Genomic DNA, 9,543 nt, shown 5'->3' with positions numbered 1-9,543 from the left:
GTCCTGTGGCCACTGCTGAGTTTTCCAGATTTGCTGGCATATTGAGTGCAGCACTTTCACAGCATCATCTTTCAGGATTTGAAACTTACTCCGGGAGTGCTGCGATCATGGGGTCGCAAAGAGTCGGACATGACTGAGCAACTGAACTGAACTGAACCTGGAATTAATACTTGCAGTTTATGCTAAGTAGCAAGTAAATAAATTCTCAACTATCTTTCTTTACCTGAAATGTACAGAAAATGTACTTGATTTGATACATTTGATATGTATCAAACTCCAGGACAGGATAGGTGAGCCTTGCGTTTCCTCACTGGTCTTCCGCCGCCTTCCTCCGCTTGCGCCTCCTCTCTCGCGACCCCCAAGCTGAGGCCTCTTCCTGGGTGGGGGTGAAGTCCGGACCCCCAGGAAATTTCTCAAATTCTCTCCACCCTTCCCCACAACCGGCCTGCGCGTGAAGAGAAGCGCACGGCTCGCCCTACCGGCTGGCCCAGCGGCCTCTGGGGCCTGGTGCCGGCCATCGGGCTATGAAGACAGGATCCCGGTAGGCCTGACCCATGGGGCCTGGTCCGCTGGCCAGGGCGTGAGGACCAGGGGCCCGGTGCTGCCACCGCCGCCGTGATGACCCGTTCGCAGAAGGCCCTGAGGCTCGAGCGGAAATCCCCACAGGAGAAAGCTGAGGAAGGCGCCACATCACCCCAGGAGTGAATCCGACCTCTACACCCGAAGACTGCCCTCCTCCGACGCCCTCACACCCCCTCCGAAGACGGCTACTTCAAGGCGCACAGTAAGCTTCCCAGGGACTAACCACAGTCACCGCCTACCTTCAGATCCTCGACCAAATTGAGACGTCACAACGTTTAAGAGGATGGAGATGGATACATTTCACCTCTTCATCCGCCTGTAGACGGCCCCCTGGAGTGGAGAACTGCCCTCAAACTCTCAGGACTGTCCCGATAAGCGTAGTCCCAGTTGCTTCATGAGCCCGACCCTTTTTCCACAACCAAGGTGGATGCTTCGGTTCTGTTCAAGAAAGGGAGGACAGTAAAGGAGAAGACAAGGAATATGCTGAAATCGTTAGGAAGCAGGTTTCAGCCACTAAAGAGGAAGCAGAAGAGGATGGAGTGAAGGTCCTCGCGGCCCTGACAGAACCCTGCCCCAGCACTAGCGGGCCTTCCAGTGACAGCAGCTCGTGTTTGCTTTACGACGACTTTACGACGACGACGTGAGGCTGAAGATGAGGAGGGCGAAGAGCCGGGGGTTAGGTTGATGGGGGTTCTGTAAGTGAGGAGTCACGTTTTGCCCCTTCAAGGCCCATGTACTGCCTTGCCATCTCAGGCTAAAAGGAAGGGAGCCAGTGAGGATCTAGCAGAGGCCCCTCAGCAAAAACCTATCACCTGGGTGGGGAAAACATGGGGCTTCTGCTGACTCCTCCAATGGGTATCAGTTGGTTCCTTTTTATAGGCCTCTTAATGGAGGGAAAGTAATCCTCCACAGAATGTCTGAATTCTTGCATGCTTTACCCTTCCATCACTGTACTGATTTATTCTTTTTTTTTTTTTTTTTTATCTCTTTATTTCCTTAAACTCCCACCTCCACTTCGTCTCTACAAAGTGTTCACAGCAAAACACATCTGGTCTGTTTTTAGATTCTTGAAGAATTAGATAGTCTTTCATCGACCAAAATGAATACAATTCTAAAAATTTCACAGGTGAAAATCTGTGAAATGGATCATAGATCTAAATGTAAGAGTTTATGCTATAAAAACTTAAAGAAGAATATAGGAGAAATCTTTAGTAACTTTGAGTCTGGCAAAGATTTCTTAGCTACTAAACAAATAGCATGAAGAAAAAATTTTTCATAAATTGGAGGTCATTAAAATTTAAAACCTTTGCTCATCAAAATTTAAAGCTTTTGCTCATCAAAAGACCCTGTTAATGAAAGAAAAGGTAAACCACCGGCTGAGAGAAAATATTTGCAAAATGTATATTCAAAAAGGACTTGTAGCTAGAAGATATAAGGAACTCTTACAACTCAATAGTAATATAAATAACTATGAATATGGGCAAAACATCTGAACTAATGCTTAACTGGAAAAGATATATAGATAACAAATAAGCTGAAAATATGGTCCATGTCATAAGTTACTATGGAATTTAATTAAAGTGCATTTAGATACAAATAATGTGCAAATTGAAAACCTGATATATCACTGGAATTTCTAAAACTTGGAAGTCAAGTGTGAATGAGCAGGTTTTCTATAAGTTTATGGAAAAACCCGAATGAACTTTTTGGGCAACCTAGTAGAACTTCTGGAACTCTTTCATGATGCTCTTGTAAATGTAATATGGTACAATCACTTTGGGTCACTGATTGGCTTTGTATTAAAAATATAAATCAACAATTCCACTCTAGATATTTATCCCAGAGAATTAAAAATATATGTTTATAGCAGTTTTATTCATAATAGACCTGGAAATAACCAGATGTCCATCACCTTGCAAATAGAAAAACAAAGCTGTATTCTAGCCTTGCAATGAACTACTACTCAGCAATAAGGAGAAAGATACCTTTGATACATACAATATGGGTAAATCTCAAAAACATCAAGAGTTCACAGTGAATGTCTCCATCAATGGTACCATCAATGGTAAATTCTAGAAAATGAAAGCTAATCTGTAGTAACAGTAAGCAAATCAGTGGCTTCCTTGACAGTAAACAAATCAGTGGCTTCCTTGAGCAAATGGGCAATGAGAAACATTCTAGCCTGATGAAAATATTCCATATCATGAGTGTAGTGGGGGTTACGTAGGTGTATATATCTGTCAAAAGCCATAAAACGCTGTGCTTAATATCTAGAATTATTCTATGTAAATTATACTGCAATAAAAAATTTTAAAGAACACTCATAAAGATTGTTTAAAGGATGATCAATATATGAAAGTAGGGCTTGAACAAATATTTGTACACCCGTATTCATAGCAGTTTTGCAAGATAGACAAAGGGTGGAAACAATCCAAGTGTCTATAATCAGAAGAATGTGTAAACTAACTATGGTATATACATACAATTATTATTCAGCCTTAAAAATCTGGCACCTGGTACAACATAGATGAACCGTGAAAATGTTATGTTAAGTAAAATAAACCAGTTACAAAAGAATGAATAATGTATGATTCCACTTATATGAGGTTCTTAGAGAAGTTGAGTTCATAAAAGCAGAAAGTAAAATGGTATTTGCCAGAGGAGAAGAGGAGAAGAGAATGGGGAGTTGATGTTCAATGAATCGGAGTTTCAGTTGATCTGGAGTTGCATGGTGGGGATGGTTGCACAAACAATATGAATGTACTTAATGTCATGAAATTTTACATTTTCTAACTTGCAAAAAGGTAAATTTAGTGTTATGCACATTTTACCACAATTCAAGAGGTGGTGAATATAATATGTGAGAGGAAAAGGTGGACAACTGTTTGAAATTAATGCTTTGTTTCTATGGTGGGGAAAGCTTGGAAACCAAGATGAGGGGATTTGCAAGGAATAATAGAGCAATCTCACCTTGCAAAACTGATAAGCAAGGGATCAAGGTGACTAGAAGGAAAGAACTTCAAATATGGACTATCCTGACCAAGAGGAAAGGTGAACCTAAAACTCTAGATGATTATCTTTATCCCAAAATGCAAATAAACAAGCATCTTGAGTCTGTCCCAGAAGATTACATTCCTAACACTCAAAATCTTTTCATGGAAGCATGAATTTCATGGGAAATTGCTGGAGAATGGTCTAATGAAAAGATATGAATTTTGATTGGGCCCACTGTCTGCTAAACAATTTCCCTGTGAGCCAAGAGAAAGGGCCATTAGATTTGGAGTCACATCCCCCAGTTCACAAGAGAAACACTGGCAAGTTGCTAAGACTCAGAGGAGATCAATAGGATAGAAGAATCAGCTAAACTTGTGGGCACGGCAGCCATGGCAACAACCTTGGCAAACCCTTCACACAGATAGCAACAAGCCACTTCACGATCACTGGGAGCCCAGCCAAGAGAGGGAACACTGAGACAAGGACTTCGTAAATCCTGAGGATAAGCTCCCTGCACATGAAAAACAAAGGACACCTTCCAAAGCATCTCCTTTGATTTCTTCTGATCTTTCTTAATTTAAGAACCCTGGCACTAAAGTCTGGAGATCAGGCCCAGTCTCTCAAAGGGAAGGACAAATTGCTCCAAAGTCCTTAACGTTGAGTCCATTAAAACATTAGATCGACCTGGAGAGACTTTAAACTCTGTGACTTTATTTTGAACAAAGGATAATATTCAAGAATCTCGGGTACATTTAGATACAGGATCAAAGATAACTTTAATTCTGGAAATTTGAATGCAAGGAGAGAAATTGTTTTGACTGTTGGAGGGTGTAAAGGAAAAGTAGCTGAGGTTGCTGAGTTGTGATAATGGCTAGACACAGCGTGTATGCTTCAGTCTTGTCCGACTCTTTGCAACCCCATGGACTATAGCTCGTCAGGCTCCTCTGTACATGGGGTTGTCCAGGCAAGAATACTGGATTGGGTTGCCATATTCTCCTCCAGGGGATCTTCCTAACCCAGTGATTTAACCCACATCTGCCTGCATTTCCTGTCTTGCAGGCAGATCTTTACCCACTGAGCCACCTGGGAAGCCCAGCTGGACACAGGGGGCTAAAAAAGTTTTCCTGGAGTGCTATTTCCTCTCCCTGAGTGTGTAATTGCAAGAGATTCATTACAGTTCTAGGGATGGAAAGAGCTTTCAAAAGGTTAAAGAGTAGGGTCCCCAAAATTGGACCTGCCAAAAGAGAACCTCTGGAACAACACCGTTGCAAGTGTGGAATCATATGGAAGTATAGTAGGTCTATACTAAATTATATAGGGTATTAGAGAAACTGGGACTACATAGGGTGTTGGAGAAATTGGGACTAATCCCATATACCACTTACCACTTATACCCTGGTTTGACTGGTCCAAAATAGAGATGGACATTGAATCAACCTTTTAGTAATCCATGGTCACCGATGTAGCAAATGCATTCTTCTAGATCCCTGTTCATTTTGATCATCAATATAATTTGATTCATTTGGCCAAAAGTATACCTTTATCATCCTACTGCAAGGAAATCCAACCAGTCCATCCTAAAGGAGATCAGCCCTGGGTGTTCATTCGAAGGACTGATGCTGAAGTTGACACTCCAATACTTTGGCCACCTCATGCGAACAGTTGACTCGTTGTAAAAGACCCTGATGCTGGGAGGGATTGGGGGCAGGAGGAGAAGGGGACGACAGAGGATGAGATGGCTGGATGGCATCACCGACTCGATGGGCATGAGTTTGAGTAAACTCTGGGAGTTGGGGATGGACAGGGAGGCCTGGTGTGCTGCGATTCATGGGGTCACAAAGAGTCGGATATGACTGAGCGACTGAACTGAACTGAACTGATACCATAAATTCTTTAGCACTGTTTTATCATCTCATACGGTAAATTTTAAACAGCTGTCTTGATTTTATTCAAATAGAAAATGTATTCATTTTGTAGGTGGCACACTAGATAACAGTGAGAAATAATTGTATTTGAGGCTGTTCCTTTCCTTATCAGTTTATGACTAAAAATGGTAAAACAATTTAACAGAAAAACTAAATTCAAAGACCATCTGCCAAAGCAGTAACTTTTCTGGGAATGTTGTTTTGAAAAAAATTAATTTTGCACTGAACGAAACACAATATTTGCCCTTGAAACCCACATCACTAAACAGGATGCAAAGGTACAGATACTGACACAGTGGGATATGATGCTGCAGTGTCATAACTCATCCCATGGCCTCCTGAAAGGCAAGTTTCTTAAAGATTACACAGGCAACTCTCTAACCTCTTATCCTATATAACCCAGACATGACTCTCCAGTGGACTCTCCAGTGATCTGATGGCATGGAATTATTGGCATGCCCCAAGGAAATGACGAATGTGTAATGTCTGTCAAATAGTTTTCTCATTTCTGAGTACAAATCAGTTGCCAGCCACTTATTGGTCCATCATTAAAACAGACAGAGAAGGCAATGGCACCCCACTCCAGTACTCTTGCCTGGAAAATCCCATGGACGGAGGAGCCTGGTAGGCTGCGGTCCATCGGGTCACTAAGAGTCGGACACGACTGAGCGACTTCACTTTCACTTTTCACTTTCATGCATTGGAGAAGGAAATGGCAACCCACTCCAGTGTTCTTGCCTGGAGAATCCCAGGGACAGAGGAGCCTGGTGGGCTGCCGTCTTTGGGGTCGCACGGAGTCGGACACGGCTGAAGTGACTTAGCAGCAGCAGCAGCATTAAAACAGAGCAACCCAAAGAGAGAGTAGCAAGTCCTTTTGCCACCACCATGAATTCAATTATATCTGATACCCACACACTCTCCAGGAATGATGGGCAAATGAGATCTCCACTGTTAAATGGAAGTGGTAGCATCAGAATGGAGTACTGCCCTTCACAGAAGTATGCTGCTCAACTGGAAGCCATCCCATGGCAAGGGCGCCTTTACTGATGCCTAAGGTACACTGCTTCTTCTAAGAAACACTGTTCTTAAAGAGAAGAACCTTGGTCTTCAAGTATTAGTTATGTCTAGTCATTCAGGGCAATGGCTGGGACCTGTGGAGAATACTCAAGCAGGAAAGAGATCAATCTGTTCTATTTTAGCAAGTAGATGTTAATGAAAGTTGATTTACATATGTTCTTTTATCATTACTGCAGGTAAATTTTGCAAATGATAATTAATATTCCAAGCAAGAAAGAATGGAAAATGTAAATTAGCAAATGATTTCTAATAGAACATTTTGGAGAAGGAAATGTATTCTTCCAGTGTTGACTCCAGTATTCTTGCCTGGCTCATTCCATGGATAAAGGAGCCTGATGGGCTACAGTCCACAGGGTCACAAAGGGTTGGACATGACTGAGTGACTAGCGTACACACAGACACACACACACAAACATTTAAAATAAAGAAGCAAGAGGGTGACTAATGGGCAAAATTTTCCCCAAGCATCCTGAGAATAAAATTATTTTGAAAATATTAATTTGATAATACACCAAATTATTCTTATCCTTCCATGTATGAATTGATATGTTCACACTCTACTTCCATTTAGGGATATCAGGTGAAGTCAAGCGAAGCCTATTAAGATATCAAATAGATCATTTCTTCAAGTAGTGTAAATTCAGTAAGTACAAATTGTTTTTCTGACATAGGAAGACATGCCAATATATAAGTAGAGTTAGAATGCAAGATACAGTGACGTTTTAGTCATCTGAAGGTTTGTAAAATCATTGCTTCAATCATATTTCATATCCCATATTTCTACAGGTAGTTATCACCATAAAAAGTTAAACTTATATTCCTGTTATATCTAAAAAAAGAAGAAATTTTGATTGAGTAAGGATATTCATTGTGGGCCATCTTTGATCAGTGGATTCTCTCTTTAAATTTATAAGACTTCCTCCACAGCTGTAAGTTTAGACACCGGCATCATTTTGATTTGAAATACTTGCATAATGCTTGCTTTGGGACACATGCATTCAATATAGATGTCAAGCAGCGAACCAAAATTAGTTTATTACTTTTATTGACAAATAAAAATAAATGAGAATTGTTTTATTATGACTATTATGAAAATATTACTGCTAAACTATCATTTTTTACATTTATGAAAGCAATAGATTTTAAGCTATATCGCTGCCTCTTACACTGTACGCACACACGTGCAAGCACCAGTCTTCCAGCCACACACACACACACACTTTCCCATGTAGCTTTATTAAAGGTATGTGAGGAATTCCCTACTGTCAAGCCACACACCACCATTAATATATTCAAGTCATGAGAGGATGAACCAATAGGAATAACTCCAGAGAACATTGAAGCAACAGTCAGTCTTGCATTCAAAGCATGATATGTGGTATGACCATATCGAGCATCAGTTGGGATATTGTTAGAAATACAAAAGTTCAGCTCTCCATCCCCTAACCCAGACCTAGCTTAACAGATCTGTCCTTTAACAAGATCCACCTGTGATTTTGCATGTACACTAAAGTTTGAAAAACCCTGCTCTAGACTAGTGATTCTTAAAGTATGGTCTCGACCAACTGCATCAATGTTTCCTAGGAACCTGTTAAAAATGCACGTTTTTAGGCTCCCTCTCAGACACATGCATCAGAAACGGTGGGGCTGGAGCCCAGCAGTCTGTTTTACCAAGGCTTCTGTGTTCTAACTGGTGACCGCTGCTTCCGTGATTGTTACCACATCCCCAGTGATGACCACCATGTGTGAGGGCAGCAACACTGAGCGCTGCCGGGTAGGAGCAAATAAAACCTGCAGGATTTGTATCTGTGTGGCTTTAGAAATTTGTGGGTGCCACTCTCCCAGTGGGTTAATCAATAGCAGCCACAAAGTTCTTTCTTGCTTTAAGGACTCCAAACTCACTGTTCCCTCTTCCATCATGGCTTTTTAATCTTCTCTTGAAAGTAACTGTAGTGAAAGTGTGAGTCGCTCAGTCGTATCTGACTCTGCAATTCTACAGAGTAGAATGTAGCCTGCCAGGCTCCTCTGTCCATGGCATTCTCCAGGCAAGATTACTAGAATGGGTAGCTATTCCCTTCTCCAAGGGATCTTCCTGACCCTGGAATCAAACCCAGGTCTCCTGCACTACAGGCAGATTCTTTACCGTTTGAACCACCAGGGAAGCCCCATCTTAGCCTTATCCTTTAAGAAATGTCAACTCTTTAGAGAAGGCTCTGACCCATCCTATCTAAATTTATCTCTCTTTTTTTCTGTATCTGAACCTTGTTTATTTCATAGAGTACATCACAATTCACCATTACTGTGTCAGTTTCCCCTACTAGATATCAAGCTTCATGAAGCAGGACCCACTTCTGTCTTGATTACTGTATTTTCCTTAGTTTTTAACAATATCTTCTGTATAGTAGTCTTAATGACTGTTGAAAAATGACAAATTAGGAGATATAATGGGAAAGATGGCATGCTGAGATAGGTAGATGGAGCCGTACTATTATTATGCATGGTTCCACTAAGACTCATTCTTTCTATGATCATGTGAAAGTGAAGTTGCTCAGTCGTGTCTGACTCTTTGCAACCCCATGGACTGTGGCCTACCAGGCTCCTCTGTCCATGGAATTTTCCAGGCAAGAGTACTGGAGTGGATTGCCATTTCCTTCTCCAGAGAATATTCCTGACCCAGGGATCGAACCAGGGTCTCCCACATTGCAGACAGATACTTTACCATCTGAGCCACCAGGAAAGCACCTTCTATGATCATAGTGAGTGAAAAGAAATGAGCTTTGCCACACTAAGTCAAGAAAATAAGTAAGCACAGCTGGCTTATAATGTCCAATAATTTTCAACATTAGAAGTTTGCTAAATATTACATTTTTCTCAGGAACTTAGAATTATGACACCATAAAAATGTTATATAAGTAGAATAACTTCACCTCAAAAGTAATGACACCAAAACATTAAAATATCAGTG

At 41.3% G+C, this 9,543-nt stretch overlaps 1 pseudogene; it reads left to right on the top strand.

Moving 5' to 3' along the window:
• The first annotated feature begins 705 nt into the window (after positions 1–705).
• On the top strand, positions 706–1,267 carry LOC122687896 (annotated as a pseudogene).
• Positions 1,268–9,543: the final 8,276 nt, after the last annotated feature.

This window comes from Cervus elaphus, chromosome 32, assembly GCF_910594005.1.
Source record: "Cervus elaphus chromosome 32, mCerEla1.1, whole genome shotgun sequence".
NCBI classification, from domain to species: Eukaryota; Metazoa; Chordata; class Mammalia; order Artiodactyla; family Cervidae; genus Cervus; species Cervus elaphus.
Note: the sequence above shows the minus strand (reverse complement) of the source record. Positions and strands in the feature narration are given on the sequence as shown.